The sequence below is a fragment of the Bos grunniens genome, chromosome 24 (genome assembly GCF_055505025.1).
Source record: "Bos grunniens cultivar Pamir isolate PY7600 chromosome 24, Bosgru_T2T1.0, whole genome shotgun sequence".
Lineage (NCBI taxonomy): Eukaryota > Metazoa > Chordata > Mammalia > Artiodactyla > Bovidae > Bos > Bos grunniens.
This window is the reverse complement of record NC_141188.1, coordinates 15,675,856-15,697,631: the sequence shown is the minus strand read 5'-3', so window position 1 is coordinate 15,697,631 and position 21,776 is coordinate 15,675,856. Positions and strand designations below refer to the sequence as shown.

Sequence of the window (21,776 nt, the reverse complement as noted above, 5' to 3'; positions counted from 1 at the left end):
ACACACACACACACACACAACCCACATATCTTCCAGATGTGTTGTCTCCATATTCTGGGCACGGGCTTGTTCCTAAATAGCTGGGTGCATGGCTTCCTACAGGTGGAACATCTGGGTGATTGACTGCATTCATCCCTATTCACTCAAACATTTTGGCAGCTACTTGCAAACAGATTGAAAATCTTCCCCTGAAATAAGCAGGAGTAGCCTCTGTCAGCTGAATATTGACAGGATCCGTTGCATAGTTTCTTCCCTAAGTCTTGGCTGCCATCAAAATGTTATTTTCCAGCAGTGAAGTGCTGATCTTTTATAACTCAAGAACAATTATATTCAGAATGAAACATGAAAAATACATTTAAAATAGAAAAGAAAATATATTTAGTGGAGATTTTGGTTCTCACAGAGGTGTTTAGGTAACAGATAAAGTCATAGAATGGTATATAGGGCAATGTATTTGTGAATATCAGACTATTTGACACCTGAAATTTTCCTTCATGACTAATTTGGGCTTTATGTATTTAGGAAGAACTGTAATTGGTCATCTACAGGCAACTAAATCCATTTAATTTAATTTCATTAATAAAACAGATCCAGACCAGTATGTATCCATTTATTCTCATAAACAGTGAAATACTAAATAAAGGAATTTTCTGTGTTCCACTGGGATAAACGCATTTTAAATTGATTACAGATTGTATGGCATTAGCAATCACAAATAAATCATGTGAAATACACCTATATAGTAAAATATACACATATTTTTCCTGCATATGAATGCATTTTTTAGCTGTATGTTTGGTGGGTAAGAACATCTGTTTAACAATCAGGCTGGAGATGAATTCTGGCTTTAACATCTATTGTCTACATGAACTTGGACAAACTACTTAACAAACTTTCTGTGACTTTGTAAAATGCAAATCAACAGTAGAGCCTGCATCATATGGTTACCTTATGAGAGTTAAATGAGATAATATGTGTAAGGCATACGGGAGGTGCCTAGAATGCAATAAACTTTCAATAAACATAATAGGATTGTGTCTGTGACTGTGAATAGCGAGAGAGGGAGTTGTGTGTGTGTGTTTAAGATCTTTATTATTTTTTCTGAATAATCAAAAGCTTTTCACATTGATTTTCTAAATTTTACCCTCAAAGAACTGTCATATGATTCACAGGTTTTAAAAATACAGAAAGAAAAAAGCAAAGAATGGAAAAATTTTTGTTCAAAAATAAAATGCAATTCTTAAAGCTTATCTCTATGTTATTAATCTTTCTTAAATGTCACTTTGACCACTTCACTTCCTAAACCCTTCTAAACCCTTCCAAACCAGCTCTAAACCCTTCAGTGGACTTTGATCAAGTTCTTCCTTGCCCACTTACAATTTATTTGACTTTGGGTCAGCCACTGTGTCCTTGTCAACTGATGTGAATGGGAATCTTGATCCTACCTACATCTGGGAACTGCTATGAGGACACATGGGAAGTTCCAACAGATATTTGCTGCTCTTGTCTGCCTGGCTCCTCCTTCCTGGGAGGAAATGTCCTCTTTCTCCATCTGTGTGTCTCCTGGAAGATTGTTCACCATATGGCTTGCTTGGTTCTCATCTCAGACCTGAGCATGTGGCAGAGGCTTAATCAATCATGGCACTCCATTCCCACGTCCTCAGCACTTGGCCCAAGGAATAGACAACCAAGGATATCCGAGAATAGTTTATCTATAAATTTATATACAAAAAGACCCTTGGTGAGAAAACATCCTCTTCTTGGATCATTACAGGGGATGGATCACCATATAGAGCATGGAGTCTAGAGTTTTTCTATCACTTCCCCAGCCACATAAGAGGTATGCATGCATGCTCAGTCTCTCAGTCTTGTCCAACTCTTTGCAACCTTATGCACTGTAGTGTGCCAGGCTTCTCTGTCCATGGGATTTTTCAGGTAAGAATATTGGAGTGGGTTGCCAATTCTTCCTCCAAAGGATCTTTCAGACCCAGGAACTGAACCTGCATCTCCTGCATCCCCTGCATTGGCCGGCAGATTGTTTACCACTGAGCCACCTGGGGAGCCTCACATAAGGGGAGCTCTCAATGATAGTAGAGAAAGAGGGCAACAAGGAAAAAGAAGTAGGTATGAGCAAAAGGGAACAGAACAAGTCCATAGCAAAACCAATATCATTCTAGAGCTCCAAGGCATTATTTACATTATTTCTCACTACCTTACATGACGCAGCCTACAGTTTTCTGCCTTTATTCACATTGCTCTTTTGACACTCCTCTCCCCACACCCCACTTAAATCCCTTTTCCTGATGCATTTTCAAATCTCGAGCCCTTTAATTTCTAGATTTCTTTTACTTCTCCACCACTTACTGATTTCCTTTTCTTCTGAAATTTTACCAAATATTACTTTGTACTTTGGTTTATACACAATAATATGTATACTATAATGATACTTTTGGATGTTTCATGTATCAGTCTGGATTTCTGATGCACACTTGTTTCTGTATTCCAGTCCTAAGACTCCTCGTCCTCTGTAATAGATGTCAAAGCTGTTTGCTTGGCAACTGTTTCCTAATTTTCAAATATCCAATCCCTGTTCACGGCAAAATTTGTAGACCTTTAATAGATAGTGCTTAGTTTAAAAGATTTTAAAAATCAAGAATGCTATACCAACACCATTTATAAACATTAAATATACTCACAGACAAATAAAACATGTATCTTATTAATATAAAAATAGATACAAACAGAAAAGTACATATTAGAGTAAAATAGATGTAGAAAAGAGCATACTTATAGGAGTAGAGTACAGTGATGAAAGACTTTTTACATGAATTAATTGTGATGTGGGCTATAAACTGAGGGGTATTAAAATAAAACTTCCACATTGAGATCCTAAATAAATTCATAACTGTATACCTATATTCTGGGTCACAAGTATTATAGAATCCCTCATGTGTCCTTTAATTCCCTATGGATAATTAAAGTCAGAACCTTCCTCAAATATATGTTTTGTTACATGTACCCTGTTTTTACAATGAAGCAAGAAGATTGCACATTAAATGGATGTCAAACTTTAAGAAAACCCAATGTAAGAAAATATGGATTCAAAAATTCTAAAACATATATTAAAGAGATTGGGAAGCAGCTATTTCTATTGCCAAAAAATGTGTCCTATTTAATAGATAACTTGCTGCAATGTTAATTTAAAATCGAGCAGTCCAGTTCATGTAAAAGCATGTTTCAATTAAATTGTTCTTTGATTTAAAAAAATTTAACTCACACCAATATTTCATGAAAAGAAGCAGCTCATTTTTGTTGTCAAAACTCTGCTTTTCCAACCTTACTATACATGTTACATGTCTTAATAACGAACGGAATATGCTGCATAAAATGTATACGAGAGAAGTATGAGAATATTTAAATGTTTTAAATTTTTTTCCAAGTATTTGTTGAATAGTTTTCTGTTTTTTGTTTGTTTGTTGGCTTCTATTTTATTTATTTATTTTTTAAATGCTGGACAACAAAAACCCTCAAAAGCAAAGACACATACGGTCTTTTTGTTTGATTCCAGATTTGCAGGGATTGATGATGGTGGTGATCACACTAATGATGTTAACGACAGTAATAATATCAATGGCAGAAGCAGTCAAGACTGGCAAAATGAAAAATTTTATATTTGAAATGGGCCCTTTTAAATTGTCATTTCTTCCTTCCTTTCTTTTTTTGTCCTTTTCTCCATTGGCAACAGAGAAGGCAATGGCACCCCACTCCGGTACTCCTGTCTGGAGAATCCCGTGGATAGAGGAGCCTGGAAGGCTGCAGTCCATGGGGCTCTGAGGGTCAGACACGACTGAGCAACTTTACTTTCACTTTTCACTTTCATGCATTGGAGAAGGAAATGGCAACCCACTGCAGTGTTCTTGCCTGGAGAATCCCAGGGACGGGGGAGCCTGGTGGGCTGCTGTCTATGGGGTCACACAGAGTCGGACACGACTGAAGTGACTTAGCAGCAGCAGCAGCAGCAGCAGCTCCATTGGCAATAATAGAGAATCACAAACAATTTCAAACTATGTTATGTTCCTTGACACAGGAAGCCATATGTTTAATCCTGTTCTCAACCAAGCTGTAATGACATACTCATTTGTTAATATTGGCTGTAAAGTACTTTAATATCAATCATAGCATGTGACATAGATAAAAAGACATTAATAGGGAAAATACCTTAAAAAATACTGTTTCTAATAAAACAGTATCTTTGAAGCTGTACCATAAACAATGTCATTTTCATTCATTTTCTATCAAATTCATTCATTTTCTTTCAAATATGCTCTTTTGAGAGACCAAAAAAAATGAAGATATAAGTAGCATGTTAAAAATTATACATAAAGCCCCTTTTTTTTTGTCCATACCAGGACCCCATGCTGAAAATCTTCATGGATCCTCATTTTAAATGTCCTGTCATCTCCCAAACGAGGAAAGATTCCAGCATTCAGGACTGTCACTATCTCACAATCTAAATCTAACAATGTGCTTCTCAGTGGCAGAATTGGCACAAAAATCTTTTGTCAAATTCTAGATTGTGATTTTTTTTTTAAATATGGTCACCATGAAAATCTGCTAAAAATACAATTTTTGTTAATTGCCACATACAAGAGAAACAGCACCAGAGAACCACTATGTGGACATTAAATCGGATATAAATCAGGCATAAACTAGTAACGTATGAAAACCCAGGTTAAAAAATTCTCTTTCATCAAAGCAGTGCTTAATTAAATGATAATTTTAAGAATCCCCAACTCCAGCCTCTTTTTACTATGTCTGTTAACCAAAAAAAAAAAAAAAAAGAGAGAGAGAGAGAAATTGAAAAGGGCATCCAAGCCTCTAGGACTTTATAAGACCAAAAAGGGAGACATTTGGTTATATTCATACCTGCAATAGAGTGCCAGTCATTTGCAGTGTACTGAATAAAGAACTGCCATTTTCAGTTCACACTGGGGAGTGAGAATGGGAAAATTCTGTAGGTAAAAAGGAAAATGTCACATTCACACAAAATACTAAAGATATAAAGTTGAGTGAAAAAAAATATGTGGGAAGAAAAGAAGAAAAAGAAGACTGTGGGTGTTGGGGCAAGGCCGAAAGAGCAGAGAAACGAATCTGAGTTTTTAATTTTAAGAGAAGGAATTAAATTCCCCACCAGAAAAATAAATCAAGGGAACTTTTATAGGATGACTAATACATTAATAACCTACAGGAAGAGCTGAGCTCTCAGGTGAAGCCAGTTCAAAGACAAAAGGGCGAGCTCCCACTCTTCCGATACTGCCAAGGGATCTTCAATGAATTCACGGAGCGGAGACACAGAATCCGAAATTCCTAGAGATGTTCAACTGCGTCCAGAGTCTCTTGTGTACATCTCTGAAAGGCTTATTATTGACTAATGAGCTTGTCTGAATCACCTATTTGCTTTAGTATTTGCAAGCAAACATACAATTATGCCTGAGCTAATTTTTGATTCCAAGTTTTCATTTTTTATGCAGCTTAGTTAACGCATAAAACCTTTCACAGTGTTCATGACAAAAAGGTTACTCTTTATTCTTTTGTGCCAGTGATTTTTTTCAAAGCTAGCTTCACTGGATGTCATTTTCTCTAAAAACTTTTATGCTTCCTTCCATTAGTGAAAGAGTCTAATTACTACATAATCAAAAAGAGAGGCGCACACGGCTGCCTGGCTCCACCGCATCCACACAATGGCGCCGAACGCGTCTTAACAGTCCAGCGAACTGTCAGCCGCAAAAGTAATTGGAAATTGGGTGCTATTTCTTCTGTACTGGGAGTGGGAGTTGTTCTTGTGCTTGTTAATAGGCAAATCACTCTCCAGAGGTAGGGAGTGTATAGTTTGTAAAGACTGTTTATAATGTTTAAAAAAAAAAAAGAAGAAGTTAAGATACTGCCTTACTCCATCTTAAATTTGTTTTTTCAATTACACATTAAATGACTTGGCATTTGAGGTAATGTTATCTAGTGTTAATTCACCTGTTAGGAAATTGCCTCTGTCTAGAACCCGAGGTTAATAGAGTGCAAAAGACCATTCTTATCGAAGGGTGTGAGAAAGGTGATGAATTTACCCTATAAATTAAAATATAAAAAAAAAATGGAAAGAAAACAGACTCCAAGTTCTGGCCTCACTCCTGAAAAGCTATTATGTTTTGTTGTTTTTTTCTGTTTTTAATTTGTTATTTTTATCCACTTTAGCAGGCCTCTGATCATTCCAGGCAGAACACACAGTACGGATGAAACTATACATGAAAGAATATGCTTCAGGAAGCAAAATTAATTGACAATGCAGGGAACATATTCACAGAGTCCATGGAGTTGCAGCTGTGTGACTTCTATTCACATCACAGCAGAATCATTTGTCTGTTTAATATTTGCAAGAGCACATTGGAAAAGGAAAACCATGAAGTACTAAGCAGCCTTATTGACAAGCATGAATCCTCTTTATCCTATTTCACCTTTAATAGAAATACTAGTGCTAATAATTATTTAATCCATTTGCATCACATTCAGAATCCATTGGAAAGCAATGGAGGTCAGAAGATGGCTTCCCACAAGTGAGCCTATGAATAACTTTATGGACTACTAGGCTGCTGTTGGTGAAGCCCAGTTATTATAAATAAAGTCTCTGGTGAATTAATGGTAAAAAATGAATAACTAAAGACAGATACATGAGCTATTCATTTTCATTTCAGGAGATAGACCTTTGATCTCTACTTTACCCATCTCCAACAACTAAAGGTAACAGCAAATATGATCACATGTAATTTTTTTTCTAAATTGATATGTAATTGATTTATAATATTCTATTTGTTTCAGATGTAAGTAAAGTGATTCATTTATGCATATATATACACATATGGTGGTTTATTACAGGATATCGAATATAGTTTCCTGTGCTATACGATAGGGCCTTGTTGTTTATCCATTTTTATATATAATAGTTTATATCTGATGATCCCCAAACCCCTAATTTATCCTTCTTCCACCCCCTTGCCCCTTCAGTAGCCAGAAGTCTGAGTTTGTTTATGTTTCATAAATAAATTCATTTTTGTCATATTTTAGATTCTACATATAAATGATATCATGACTTTTTTTTCTCTTTCTGACTTACTCACTTAGTATGACAGTGTCTATATTCATCTGTGTTGCTGAAAATGGCATTATTTCATTCCTTTTGTGACTGAGGACATGCAAAATTTTAAATAAGCTTCTAATGCTTACCTTTCACTTCCCTGATTACCAGATACCAGCATTCTCTTGATACCTAATAATTTCTCAGGAGCCCACAGTCAGATACATCCTGTTTGATCTAACTATTTTCCTATTTTCTCCCTGCAGTACTTATTTTTCCTATTTCTTTCTCTCAAGACACTATCGTAGGTAATTACACAGAGGTTTGACCTGAGTGGCAACTGCTTAATGTATAAGTCAACTAAGTAGGACCATTTGAATTGTAGTTAGTTAATAATGATTTACTCTTTAACTATTTCAAATGATAGTCCAAATAGATCTGTTTGGCATTCCTTCTATTCAGTCTATTGTTGAAAACAATGACTTTTTTAAAAATCAAAATTATAATTAAGAAATTTCAACATATTACAAAGTAATTATTAAAAGATAGAAACTTTAAGGGGTCCCTGATAAACTGGGAACATTTTCTTTAAAACAGTGCAAAAATCAACAGAGATAAGGAGATACATTTACAGAAAATAAAGAAAAAGAACTGGGTTCATTTTCTTTAAAACAGTGCAAAAATCAACAGAAATAAGGAGATACATTTACAGAAAATAAAGAAAAAGAACTGGGTTGGGGGGAAGGAGGGACTTTTAAGAAAATGAATTTGAATTCGAATAAAACTCCACCACTTCTTAGTTCTACAGCTTTGTGTATGTATGTGTATGTGTATGTATATATATATATATTTATATATATAACTATTTCAACCTCAGTTTTCTTATCTTTAGAATGGAAATTTTGTCTCTGCAAGTATCTAGTGGAGACTAGAATAATAAATGCTCCAGGCACAGAGTAGCCCCTCAGTAAACAGCCATAGTGGAAGAACTGGTAGTGAGGGCAGCGGCAGCAGTAAGAGCAGACTAGTCTTTAGAGAGACATATTCAACTATGGGCTAAATACAAAATAGCAATTTCATGCTGTAGGGAAAAGACAGTGTTCTGAAATGTGTTTTTAGGCATGTCATGGAAGGGGGGAAAGCAAATGGCTAATAAACATGAAAAAAGAGTTCAATTTTACTAGTCATCAGGGAAATGCAAATTAAATAATGAGATACCATTATGCAAACATCAGATTGGCAAAAATTAAAAAGTGTGACAATATCAAATACAATTGAGGATATGAAAAAAAGGAGCTATGAGAAGCACTTTAGAGAGCAATTTGCAATATCTAGTTTAAAAGCTGTAGGTCCTCTGCTGCTCTCCTGTGGCATTGCTCCACTGGAGACATGCTCACACCTGAGCAGGAGGACAAATGTGCAAACATTGCTTATAACAGAACAAATAAATGGAGAAAACCTAAATGTCTCTCAACAGGAGAATGGATATATGAAAATGGATATATAATCATTAAATGGACTATGTTAGAATATTTAAAATTAAAGAATCAAAGCTATATGTATCAACATGAACAAACCTTAAAAACAATGTTAAAATGAAAAAAGGATGTTAATAAATAATGAACATAATAAACTGGCTTTATATTGGTCCTGGAAAAGTACAAAAGCATGAAATGGTACATAGTAGATTCAGAATGCTACTTGATCCTGGGAAGGAAATGAGAAAAATAGAAGTATAAAGTCCATGATATTTGATTTCTTTCAAAAAACCTGAAACAGAAATGACAAACGGATAAGATTTCTTGAACTTTGTACCATGTGTGCAGAAAGGCCCACACAATTGCATATATAAACTCTAAACTCTGGATCTTAGAGTCACCATCTGTAAAATGAAATAACTGGACCAGCTAATCACCAAGTTCCCTTCCAGCTGAGATATTACATAACTCAAAAAGTGATAAGACAGACTTATAATGATTGGGCAGGCTATCCAAGTTGTTCTCTGGCAGAGAAAGGGAAAATGAACACTTCTCTAGTGGTTTAGGGGTGAAGAATCTGCCCACCAGTGCAGGGGACACAGGTTTGATCCCTTCCAGGAAGATCCCACATACAGTGGGTCAACAAAGCTCAGGCACCACAACTATGGAGCATGACCCTGGAGCCTGTGCTCTGCTACAAGAGAAGCCAACCAAAGAAGCCTGTATACTGCAGCTAGAGAAGAGCCTCCATTTGCAACAACTAGAGAAAGCCTACACGTAGCAACAAATAAATAAATAAATAATAAAAATGTTTTTACAAAGGGAAAGTCAGTTTACATTTGAGGAGAAATAATAGAAAGCTATAGTAAGTACTGGCATAAAGATAAACATATAGATCAATGGAACAGATGTGAGAGTTCAGAAACAAGCACAAGGACAAAAGAAAAAGAAATAAATTAGATTTCATTAAATTAAAATATTTTGCATTTCAAAAGACACCATCAAGAAAATGAAAAGACAACCTACAGAATGGAAAAAAATATTGGCAAATCATATGTCTAATCAAATCCGTGTATCAAGAATAAAGAATTCTTATTAATCAACAATAAAAAGACAAATCACCCAATTTTTTAAATGAGAATGGGCTTTGAATAGACATTTATCCACAAACAAACATACACACAGTACACAAAGGAGCAATAAACACACAAAAAGATATTCAACATCATTCGTCATTACCAATAACAAGTGGCAAGGATGTGAAGAAATATGGAACCTCATGCATTGCTAGTGGGAATATAAATTAGTGCAGCCACTTTGGAAAATAGTTTGATAGTTCTTCAAAAAGTTAAACTTCAGAGTTACAATATTACCCAGCAATTCCACTCCTAAATAACTGAAAGGATATAACCACACAAAACTTGTACAATAATGTTCATAACAGTACTATTAATAATAGTCAAACAGTAGAAACAATACAAATATTTATACACTGATCAATGAATAAACAAATTAGGTATAGCTACGGAGAAGGCAATGGCAATCCACTCCAGTACTCTTGCCTGGAGAATCAGAGGAGCCTGGTAGGCTGCAGTCCATGGGGTCGCTGAGGGTCAGACATGACTGAGCGACTTCACTTTCACTTTTCACTTTCATGCATTGGAGAAGGAAATGGCAACCCACTCCAGTGTTCTTGCCTGGAGATCCCAGGGACGGAGGAGCCTGGTGGGCTGCCGTCTATGGGGTCACACAGAGTTGGACACAACTGAAGCAACTTAGCAGACTTAGCAGCAGCATGGAGAAGCTCTATACAGTCAACAAAAACAAGACCAGGAGCTGACTGTGGCTCAGATCATGAATTACTTATTACCAAATTCAGACTGAAATTGAAGAAAGTAGGGAAAACCACTAGACCATTCAGGTATGACCTAAATCAAATCCATTATGATTATACAGTGGAAGTGAGAAATAGATTTAAGGGCCTAGATCTGATAGATAGAGTGCCTGATGAACTATGTAATGAGGTTCGTGACATTGTACAGGAAACAGGGATCAAGACCATCCCCATGGAAAAGAAATGGAAAAAAGCAAAATGGCTGTCTGAGGAGGTCTTACAAATAGCTGTGAAAAGAAGAGAAGCGAAAAGCAAAGGAGAAAAGGAAAGATATAAGCATCTGAATGCAGAGTTCCAAAGAATAGCAAGAAGAGATAAGAAAGCCTTCCTCAGTGATCAATGCAAAGAAATAGAGGAAAACCACAGAATGGGAAAGACTAGAGATCTCTTCAAGAAAATTAGAGATACCAAGGGAACATTTCATGCAAAGATGGGCTTGATAAAGGACAGAAATGATATGGACCTAACAGAAGCAGAAGATATTAAGAAGAGGTGGCAAGAATACACAGAACTGTACAAAAAAGAACTTCAAGACCAAGATAATCACGATGGTGTGATCACTCACCTAGAGCCAGACATCCTGGAATGTGAAGTCAAGTGGGCCTTAGAAAGCATCACTACGAACAAAGCTAGTGGAGGTGATGGATTTCCAGTTGAGCTATTTCAAATCCTGAAAGATGATGCCGTGAAAGTGCTACACTCAATATGCCAGCATATTTGGAAAACGCAGCAGTGGCCACAGGACTGGAAAAGGTCAGTTTTCATTCCAGTCCCAAAGAAAAGCAATGCCAAAGAATGCTCAAACTACCACACAATTGCACTCATCTCACATGCTAGTAAAGTAATGCTCAAAATTCTCCAAGCCAGGATTCAGCAATACATGAACCATAAAATTCCTGATGTTCAAGCTGGTTTTAGAAAAGGCAGAGGAACCAAAGATCAAATTGCTAACATCTGCTGGATCATGGAAAAAGCAAGAGACTTCCAGAAAAACATCTATTTCTGCTTTATTGACTGCCAAAGCCTTTGACTGTGTAGATCACAATAAACTGTGGAAAATTCTGAAAGAGATGAAAATTCTGAAAATTTCTTTCTTCTGAAAGAAATTCTGAAACCAGACCACCTGACCTGCCTCTTGAGAAATCTGTATGCAGGTCAGGAAACAACAGTTAGAACTGGACATGGAACAACAGACTGGTTCCAAATAGGAAAAGGAGTACGTCAAGGCTGTATAACGTCACCCTGCTTATTTAACTTATATGCAGAGTACATCATGAGAAACTCTGGACTGGAAGAAGCACAAGCTGGAATCAAAATTGCCAGGAGAAATATCAATAACCTCAGATATGCAGATGACACCACCCTTATGGCAGAAAGTGAAAAGGAACGCAAAAGCCTCTTGATGAAAGTGAAAGTGGGGAGTGAAAAAGTTGGCTTAAAGCTCAACATTCAGAAAATGAAGATCATGGCATCCAGTCCCATCACTTCATGGGAAATAGATGGGGAAACAGTGGAAACAGTGTCAGACTTTATTTTTCTGGGCTCCAAAATCACTACAGATGGTGACTGCGGCCATGAAATTAAAAGACGCTTACTCCTTGGAAGGAAAGTTATGACCAAACTTGATAGCATATTGAAAAGCAGAGACATTACTTTGCCAACAAAGTTCCGTCTAGTCAAGGCTATGGTTTTTCCTGTGATCATGTATGGATGTGAGAGTTGGACTGTGAAGAAGGCTGAGCGCCAAAGAATTGATGCTTTTGAACTGTGGTGTTGGAGAAGACTCTTGAGAGTCCCTTGGACTGCAAGGAGATCCAATGAGTCCATTCTGAAGGAGATCAGCCCTGGGATTTCTTTGGAAGGAATGATGCTAAAGCTGAAACTCCAGAACTTTGGCTACCTCATGCGAAGAGTTGACTCATTGGAAAAGACTCTGATGCTGGGAGGGATTGGGGGCAGGAGGAGAAGGGGACGACAGAGGATGAGATGGCTGGATGGCATCACTGACTCGATGGACATGAGTTTGAGTGAACTCTGGGAGTTGGTGATGGACAGGGAGGCCTGGCATGCTGCGATTCATGGGATCTCAAAGAGTAGGACACAACTGAGCCACTGAACTGAACTGAACTGAACTGATGCTATAGAATATTAGTTGGCCTTTAAATATAATGAAGTACTGGGTTTCTGGTTCAAGACGGCAGAGTAAAAGGACGTGTGTTCCTCCCCTTCTGTGAGAGCACCAAAAATGTAACTAGTTGTTGAACAACCATCAGCAGGAGGATGCTGGAACCCACCAAAAAAGATCCCCATGCCCAGAGATGAAGACGAAGATCAAATGAGATTGTAGAAGGGATGCAATCACCATAAAATCAAATCCCATGCCCACTGTGGGGAGTGAAGGGGTTGCAAACCATGATCTGGAGAACAATAATACCAAAGAAGTTCTCTCACTATTTTGGAGGTCCTGAACCTCATGTCAGGCTTCTCAGCTTGAAGATCCGGCAAAGGGACTAGGAATTCCCAGGGAATCTGACTTTGAAAGCCAGTGGGATTTGATTATAGGACTTACACAGGACTGGGGGAAACAGAGACTGAATTCTTGGGAGGCACAAACAAACAAAATCTTGTGTGCACCAAGACCCAGGGGAAAGCAGCAGTGACCGCCCCCCGGCCCCCAGAGACTGAACCAGACTTACCTGCTAGTGTTGGAGGGTCTCCTGTGGAGGTGTGGGTTGGCAGCAGCTCTCTGTGGGGATGGGGGCACTAGTAGCAACATTCCTGGAAGGGGACATTTGGTATAAGCCCTCTTGGAGGTCATCGTTAACCATGCCATAGAGTCCAAAGACCCCAGAGCTGAGTTGCCTCAGGCCAGACAACAAACAGACCAGGAGCTCAACACCACCCCTCAGTGGATGACTGGATTAAAATTTTACTGAGCATGGCCCTGCCCACCACAGCAAGACCCAGTGCCTCCACCAGTCCTTCCCATCAGAAGCATATACAAGCATTTTAGCCTCATCCACCAGAGAGCAGACAGAAGAAGCAAGAAGAACCATAATCTTGCAGTGGCCAGAATGAAAACCACATTACAGAAAGTTAATCAGAATGAAAAAGCAGAAGGTTATGTCCCAGATGAAGGGACAAGATACACCCCCAGAAAAACAACTAAATGAAGCAGAGGTAAGCAACCTCCCAAAAAAGGAAGTCAGAATAGTGATAGTAAAGATGATCCAGGATCTCAGCAAAAGAATGGAGAAGATGCAAGAAGTGTTTACAAAGGACCTAGAGGAACTAAAAAACAAACAAACAGAGATGAAAAATACACTAGAAAAAAATCAATAACAGAGAAACTGAAGTAGAAGAATGGATAAGTGACCTGGAAGACAAAATGGTGATGATTACTGCCACAGAACAGAATATAGACAAAAGAATTAAAAAAAAAAAAATGAAGACAGCCTAAGAGACCTCTGAGACAACATTAAATGCACCAACATTCATATTATAGGAGTCCTAGACAGAGAATATAGAGAGAAAGGATCCAAAAACATATTTGAAGAGAAAATAGCTGAAAACTTCCCTAACTTGGGATAGGAAATAGTTAATTATCCACAAAGCACAGAGAGTCCCAGGAAGGATGAACCCAAGGAGGAACACAGCAAGACACATAGTAATTAAGCTGACAAAAATGAAAGACAAAGATAAAATATTAACAACAACAAGGGAAAAGCAACAAATAACATACAATAGAACTCCCATAAAGTTATCAACTTATTTCTCAACAGAAATTCTACAAGCCAGAAGGGAATGGTATGGTATATTTAAGATGATGAAAGGGAAGAACCTACAACCAAGAATACTCTACCCAGAAACACGTTCAGATTTGACAGAGAAATCAAAAGCTTTTCAGATAAGCAAAAGTTAAGAGAATTCAGCACCATCAACCATCAAACCAGCTTTACAACAAATATAAAGGAACTTCTCTAGGCAGCAAATACAAGAGAAGGAAAAGACCTACACAAAATAAACCCAAAGCAATTAAGAAAATGGTAATAGGATCATGTGTGTCAGTACCTTAGTCGTGTCTGCCTCTTTGCTACCCCATGGGACTGTAGTCCAAGCTCCTCTGTCCATGGAATTTTCCAGGCAAGAATACTGGAGTGGGTTGCCTTCTCCAGGGGATCTTCCCAACCCAGGAATCAAACCCAGGTCTCCTATATTGCAGGCAGATTCTTTACCATCTGAGCTGCCAGTAAAAGATCATACATATATGATCTTATATATATTTGATATATGATATCATACATATATGATACATATAGGATCCTACCATCTGAGCTACCAGGGAAGCCTATATAGGCTCATACTTATCGATAATCACCTTAAGTGTAATTGGATTAATTGCACCAACCAAAAGACATAGACTGGCTGCGTGATGAAACCACATGCATGACGCATGGATCACTCTACATAACTCCCCAAATTGTATGTAATTGTTTTATATTGTTAGGTTAATCATGTTACCGTTATGGCCTGTGATTGTAATTATCTTTCATTTTTTTGTCTGGCTATTGATTGCGAGAACTGATGAACTTTTTTACTATTGTGATTATGTAACCTTTATTCACTTAATGCCGTTATATCATGACTGGTCAATTGAAAATAATAGAATTATATATCAATAAAACTACCATTTAATAGAAAAACATGTAATCACTTTTAAAAATTCATATGCATATGGAGGCACAGTTATAGAGAACAGATTTATGGACATGAGGATAGAGGGAGAAAGGAGAGTGTGGGATGTATGAAGAAAGTAACATGGAAACATACATTTCCATATGTAAAATAGATAGGCAATGGGAATTTGCTGTATGATTCAAAGAGTCAGACATGACTGAGCGACTTTCACTTCACTTTAGAAATTTTATGAATTTTCGCCCAGCTAAAAATATGATGACATTTTGATTCCACTTGTTTTAAATTAGATTTCTAATTTATAGTCACTCAAAACTTTGATATAGTTCCATATATTTTTGGCATCTAGTTCAGTTCAGTTCAGTTCAGTTGCTCAGTCATGTCTGACTCTGCAACCCCATGAATGGCAGCATGCCAGGCCTCCCTGTCCATCACCAACTCCCAGAGTTCACTTAAACTCACGTCCATCGAGTCGGTGATGCCATCCAGCCATCTCATCCTCTGTCGTCCCCTTTTCCTCCTGCCCCCAATCCCTCCCAGCATCAGAGTCTTTTCCAATGAGTCAACTCTTCGCATGAGGTGGCCAAAGTACTGGAGTTTTAGCTTTAGCATCATTCCTTCCAAAGAACACCCAGGACTGATCTCCTTTAGAATGGACTCGTTGGATCTCCTTGCAGTCCAAGGGACTCTTCAAGAGTCTTCTCCAACACCACAGTTCAAAAGCATCAATTCTTTGGCGCTCAGCTTTCTTCACAGTCCAACTTTCACATCCATACGTGACCACTGGAAAAACCATAGCCTTGACTAGACGGACCTTTGCTGGCAAAGTAATATCTCTGCTTTTGAATATGCTATCTAGGTTGGTCATAGCTTTCCTTCCAAGGAGTAAGAGTCTTTTAATTTCATGGCTGCACTCACCATCTGCAGTGATTTTGGAGCCCAGAAAAATAAAGTCTGACACTGTTTCCACTGTTTCCCCATCTATTTGCCATCTAGTATTACTGTTAAAAAATCTATAAAATTTATTATCTTATTGATTTTAAAAAATTTGAATGAGACTTGAAACTTCTAATCCAATTCTGGGAATATAAAGAAATACTATGTTTAAAAAAAGAAAGAAATTGCCAAGTGATACAGTATTATTACTAAAGTACAGACTTCATTCAAATTTCACAAAGTGGTGTGCTAGTATCCATTATTTGTTTTCATACCTTATTCAAAACTCCATGTTGTATTTAACTGCATTGAGCAGCTTCAGCTGCATGCAACAAATTCTGATAAATTCTCTTTTCATTTTTAGTCTATTACAAATATTTTCTAATTTTCCTTGTTATGGCTTCTTAGATGCACCCATTATTTAAAAGTGGACATTTAATTTTTAAATTATGGGAATTTGTTTAAATTATCTTTAATATTAACTTCTCATTTGATACTAATTTCTCACTTAAATGCTATCTTCTCTGCAATCACCCTCTCTGTTTTTTTTTTTTTTTTTTTCAGTCTACCTTCATTGAGACTTTTGATGGCTTCAACATCAGTCCTTCCAATGAACACCCAGGACTGATCTCCTTTAGCATGGACTGGTTGGATCTCCTAGTAGTCCAAGGGACTCTCAAGAGTCTTCTCCAACATCATAGTTCAAAAGCATCAATTCTTCTGTGCTCAGCTTTCTTTATAGTCCAACTCTCACATCCATACATGACCACTGGAAAAACCATAGCCTTGACTAGACTGACCTTTGTTGGAAAAGTAATGTCTCTGCTTTTTAATATGCTGTCTAGGTTGGTCATAACTTTCCTTCCAAGGAGTAAGTGTCTTTTAATTTCATTTAAATTTCACTTAATTTAATTGGAGTAAATTCCAATACTTTGGTCACCTGATGCGAAGAGCTGACTCATTTGAAAAGACCCTGATGCTGGGAAAGATTGAGGACAGGAGGAGAAGGGGACGACAGAGGATGAGATGGTTGGATGGCATCACCAACTCAATGGACATGGGTTTGGGTGGACTCTGGGAGTTCGTGATGGACAGGGAGGCCTGGCGTGCTGCGGTTCATGGGGTCGCAGAGTTGGACACAACTGAGCAACTGAACTGAACTCGATGGCTTAGTCAAAGATCTTTCTTGGTAAATGTCACTTGACATTTGAAATGCGCTTGAAAATATGTGGGTTATTTTCAAATATCTTTTGATATTAATTTCTAACATAACACCACAGTGATAAGAGAACAGACGCTGTATGATTTCAATAACTTTAGACCATGAAATTCTTGCACCTTATGTCCCAGGATATGTTCCAGTGTCTTTTAGTTTACAGTTTATGGAAATTTGAATAGAATTTTTGTATGTTATGTGAAAATTGTATAAATATTAATTATGTTAAAGTGCTTCACAGGTCTACTACATCATTCTAATTCTCTGTATATTCATTCTATTACTTTTTGAGAATTTTATAATGAAACTCTAACTAAAAATCTTAATTTATATACTTAAAAATATAATATACAGTTCCACTATATATAACCTTGTTTTGTATTTTCCAAATCACCTGTAAATGTGTTACCACATTTTCATAATTTAAAAAATTAAAATAAAAAATGTTTAAAAAGTAATGATGTACTGATACATGCTATGTTAGGGACAGAGTAAAGGGACAAAGTAGGTTATTAATTCCACTAGAGAATTGTAAGTAAATAAAAAGTATAGGAGTATAGGAGAACCCTGTAAGTTAATCATTACTCAAGAAACCAGATTTGCTTAACCACAAAACCAAGCAGGCTTGCTTACCAATGAAACTATGGAGCAGAAGCATGAGACATGCCCCAAAACAACAGAACAATGGTGGCTAACTACATCCTGCCCAGTGAGCTCAGTAAGTTAATGACCTCTTGCACATGCTCTCTGTAGATGAAAGAAACAATAGTTAATGGAAAGGTGACATTTCAAAATTAAAGACCTTCATTGTACTAAGACTTGAAATAATTTTTCCATATACCATGACAGTCCTGTCTTGACCATGTATGTACAAGAAAACTCCTCTGCCCAACCTGGAGAAGGAGCTGATGATGGAAGTGTGCCATCTACTCAAGAATACAGAAGAAGGCGGTCTATTCCCCTTCTCCACTTTTCTTTTGATTATAAAACTGTAGCCCTCTAAGTTATTGGGGCACTGAAGATCATGGCACCTGGTCCTATCACTTCATGGGAAATAGATAGGGAAACAGTGGAAACAGTGTCAGACTTTATTTTTGGGGGCTCCAAAATCACTGCAGATGGTGATTGCAGCCATGAAATTAAAAGACGCTTACTCCTTGGAAGAAAAGTTATGATCAACCTATATAGCATATTCAAAAGCAGAGATATTACTTTGCCAACAAAGGTCCATCTAGTCAAGGCTATGATTTTTCCTGTGGTTATGTATGGATGTGAGAGTTGGACTGTGAAGAAAGCTGAGAGCTGAAGAATTGATGCTTTTGAACTGTGGTGTTGGAGAAGACTCTTGAGAGTCCCTTGGACTGCAAGGAGATCCAACCAGTCCATTCTGAAAGAAATCAGCCCTGGGATTTCTTTGGAAGGAATGACACTAAAGCTGAAACTCCAGTACTTTGGCCACTTCATACGAAGAGTTGACTCACTGGAAAAGACTCTGATGCTGGGAGGGATTGGGGGCAAGAGGAGAAGGGGATGACAGAGGATGAGATGGCTGGATGGCATCACTATTCGATGGACGTGAATCTGAGTGAACTCCGGGAGTTGATGATGGACAGGGAGGCCTGGCATGCTGCGATTCATGGGGTCGCAAAGAGTCGGACACGACTGAGTGACTGAACTGAACTGAACTGAATGAATGTACAACTTTGAATAAACTAAAAGCTACTGAATTCATTAAAATTCATTAAAAGATGAATGTTATGGTATATGCTGCTGCTGCTGCTAAGTCGCTTCAGTCATGTCCAACTCTTCGCAACTCATGGACTGCAGCCCACCAGGCTCCCCCGTCCATGGGATTTTCCAGGCAAGAGTACTGGAGTGGGTTGCCATTGCCTTCTCTGTATGGTATATGATTTACATATAAATAAAGCTGCTATTAAAATTTTAAGGGGCTGAGTCTTCTTGTTTTGTAAGTTCATTTGTATCATTTCTTTTTAGATTCCACATATAAGGGATGTCATTCAACATTTCTTCTCCTCTGTCTGACTTACACTCAATATGACACTCTCTAGGTCCATCCGTGTTGCTACAAACAGTATTATTTCATTCTTTTTAATGGCTGAGTGATATTTTATTGTATGTTATGTACCACATCTTCTTTACCCATTCTCTGTTGATGGACATTTAGGTTGCTTTCATGTCTTGGCTATTGTAAGCAATGCTGCAATGAACATTGGAGTACATGTATCAATTTGGAACATGCTTTTCTCTAGATATACACCCAGGAGTGGGGTAGCTCTATTCTCAGCTTTTTTAGGAACCTCTATCCTGTTCTCCAGAGTTTTTAAAGAATATCTTGATTATCAAACTATTAGAATTATTATAATTTCCATGGAAGGGCTTCCCTGATAGCGCAGTTGGTAAAGAATCCACCTGCAATGAGGGAGACCCCGGTTTGGTTCCTGGGTCGGGAAGATCCCCTGGAGAAGGGATAGGCTACCCACTCCAGTATTCTTGGGCTTCCCTTGTGGCTCAGCTGGTAAAGAATCTGCCTGCAATGTGGAAGACCTGGATTCTATCTCTGGGTTGGAAAAATCCCCAGGAGAAGGGAAAGGATACACACTCCAGTATTCTGGCCTGGAGAATTCCATGGACTGTCGATGGGGTTGCAAAGAGTTGGACACTACTGAGCGATTTTCACTTTCACTTTCCATGGAAAGCTTTGAGAAAATATGTAAGGACAATTTTAGAGGAGTTTCAGAAGATAATGTATTACTGCCTTAATGCCTTGAGACATTTTCTATCTGAAGGCATGAAGTTAGTTCATAGTATTTTATAAGATTTCTTATAGATTCATTCAATAATGAACCTAACACTTGTTACCAAATAAATTTTTTCTGTTTCCTGCTTGAGTTTTACTTCTAAATACAAAAAGCATTCTCTTTCTCATCAGAATTCAGGAAACTTTTTGCAGAAATCAAAATTAAGTGATACTACATTCACCTGTTATCATTAAAGAAAGAATTGTTCCATATAGGTAAATATTACAAAATGATTAAAATTTATCTGCAGCCAAGCTCTTCACTGTTTTCCTGAGTCACATTTGACAGAAATATATTAAAAATACTTTATTTCTGTGAGTTTTGAAGCAGAGAATAGTTAATATATCCACTTTTCTTCATGAAATCAGGTCAGCATTGTGGATGTCCATTTCCTATAATACACTATTGTGTACTCTGTATCAGACTCTGCATTGGTTTTGTGTGTCTTGTCCTCCCAGGATGTCAAGTCACTTCAACTGTCATTATTGTTGTTGTTGTTGTTCAGTTGCTAAGTCATGACTGACTCTTTGTGACCACATGGACTGCAGCACGCCCAGCTTCCCTGTCCTTCACTATCTCCTGGAATTTGCTCAAACTCATGTCCATTGAACTGGTGATGCCATCCAACCATCTTATCCTCTATCACCTCCTGTTCTTTCTGCCCTCAATCTTTCCCAGCATCAGAGTCTTCTTAAATGAGCCAGCTTTTCACATTAGGTGGCCAAAGTATTAGAGCTTGAGCTTCAGCATCAGTCTTTCAAATGAATATTCAGGGTTGATTTCCTTTAAGATTTGCTAGTTTGATTTCCTTGCTCTCCAAGGGACTCTAAAGAGCTTTCTCCAGCACAATTTGAAGTGTCAATTCTTGGGCATTCAGCCTTCTTTATGGTCCAACTCTCACAACAATATATGAGTACGGGAGAAACCATAGCTTTGACTATGCAGACCTTTATCGGCAAAGTGTTGTCTCTGCTTTCAATATGCTGTCTAGGTTTGTCATAACTTTCCTTCCAGGGAGCAAGCATCTTTAATTTGGGGGCTGTATTCACTGTCTTCATAATTTTGGAGCTCAAAAAAAAAAAAAAATCCGTCACTATTTTCACTTTTCCCCCATCTATTTGCCATGAAGTGATGGGACCAGATGCCATGATCTTAGTTTTTTGAATGCTGAGCTTTAAGCCAGTTTTTTGTTTTTTTTTTTTTAACTCTCCTCATTCACCCTCATCATGAGGCTTTTTAATTCCTCTTCACTTTTTGCCATTCCAGAGGTGTCATCTACATGTCTGAGGTTGTTCATAATTCTCCCAGCAATCTTGATTCCAGCTTGTGATTCATTCAGTCTGGCATTTCGCATGATGTACTCTGCATATAAGTTAAATAAGCAAGGTGACAATATACAACCTTGATGTACTCCTTTCCCAAATTTGAACCAGCTTGTTTCATATCCAGTTCCAACTGTTGCTTCTTGACCTGCATACAGGTTTCTCAGAAGATGGGTCATTACAGAATGCCTTTTGTGAAGGCTTTTCATAGACTGACAAAGGGATTATTTCACTTCTTCCTAACTTTTCCCATGTTTCAGCCCAATAAACACTTTCCTATGAGTCACTTTGGT

At 37.6% G+C, this 21,776-nt stretch overlaps 1 long non-coding RNA gene across 1 annotated transcript; it reads right to left on the bottom strand.

Annotated features, from left to right (window-relative positions):
• Window positions 1–596: 596 nt before the first annotated feature.
• LOC147345907 (uncharacterized) lies at window positions 597–18,090 on the bottom strand. Its single transcript, XR_015153424.1, has 5 exons — window positions 17,976–18,090; window positions 14,567–14,738; window positions 13,192–13,273; window positions 4,927–5,012; window positions 597–1,712 (listed from the first exon to the last, which is right to left on the bottom strand). It is a non-coding gene; the product is annotated as an uncharacterized LOC147345907 (long non-coding RNA).
• Window positions 18,091–21,776: the final 3,686 nt, after the last annotated feature.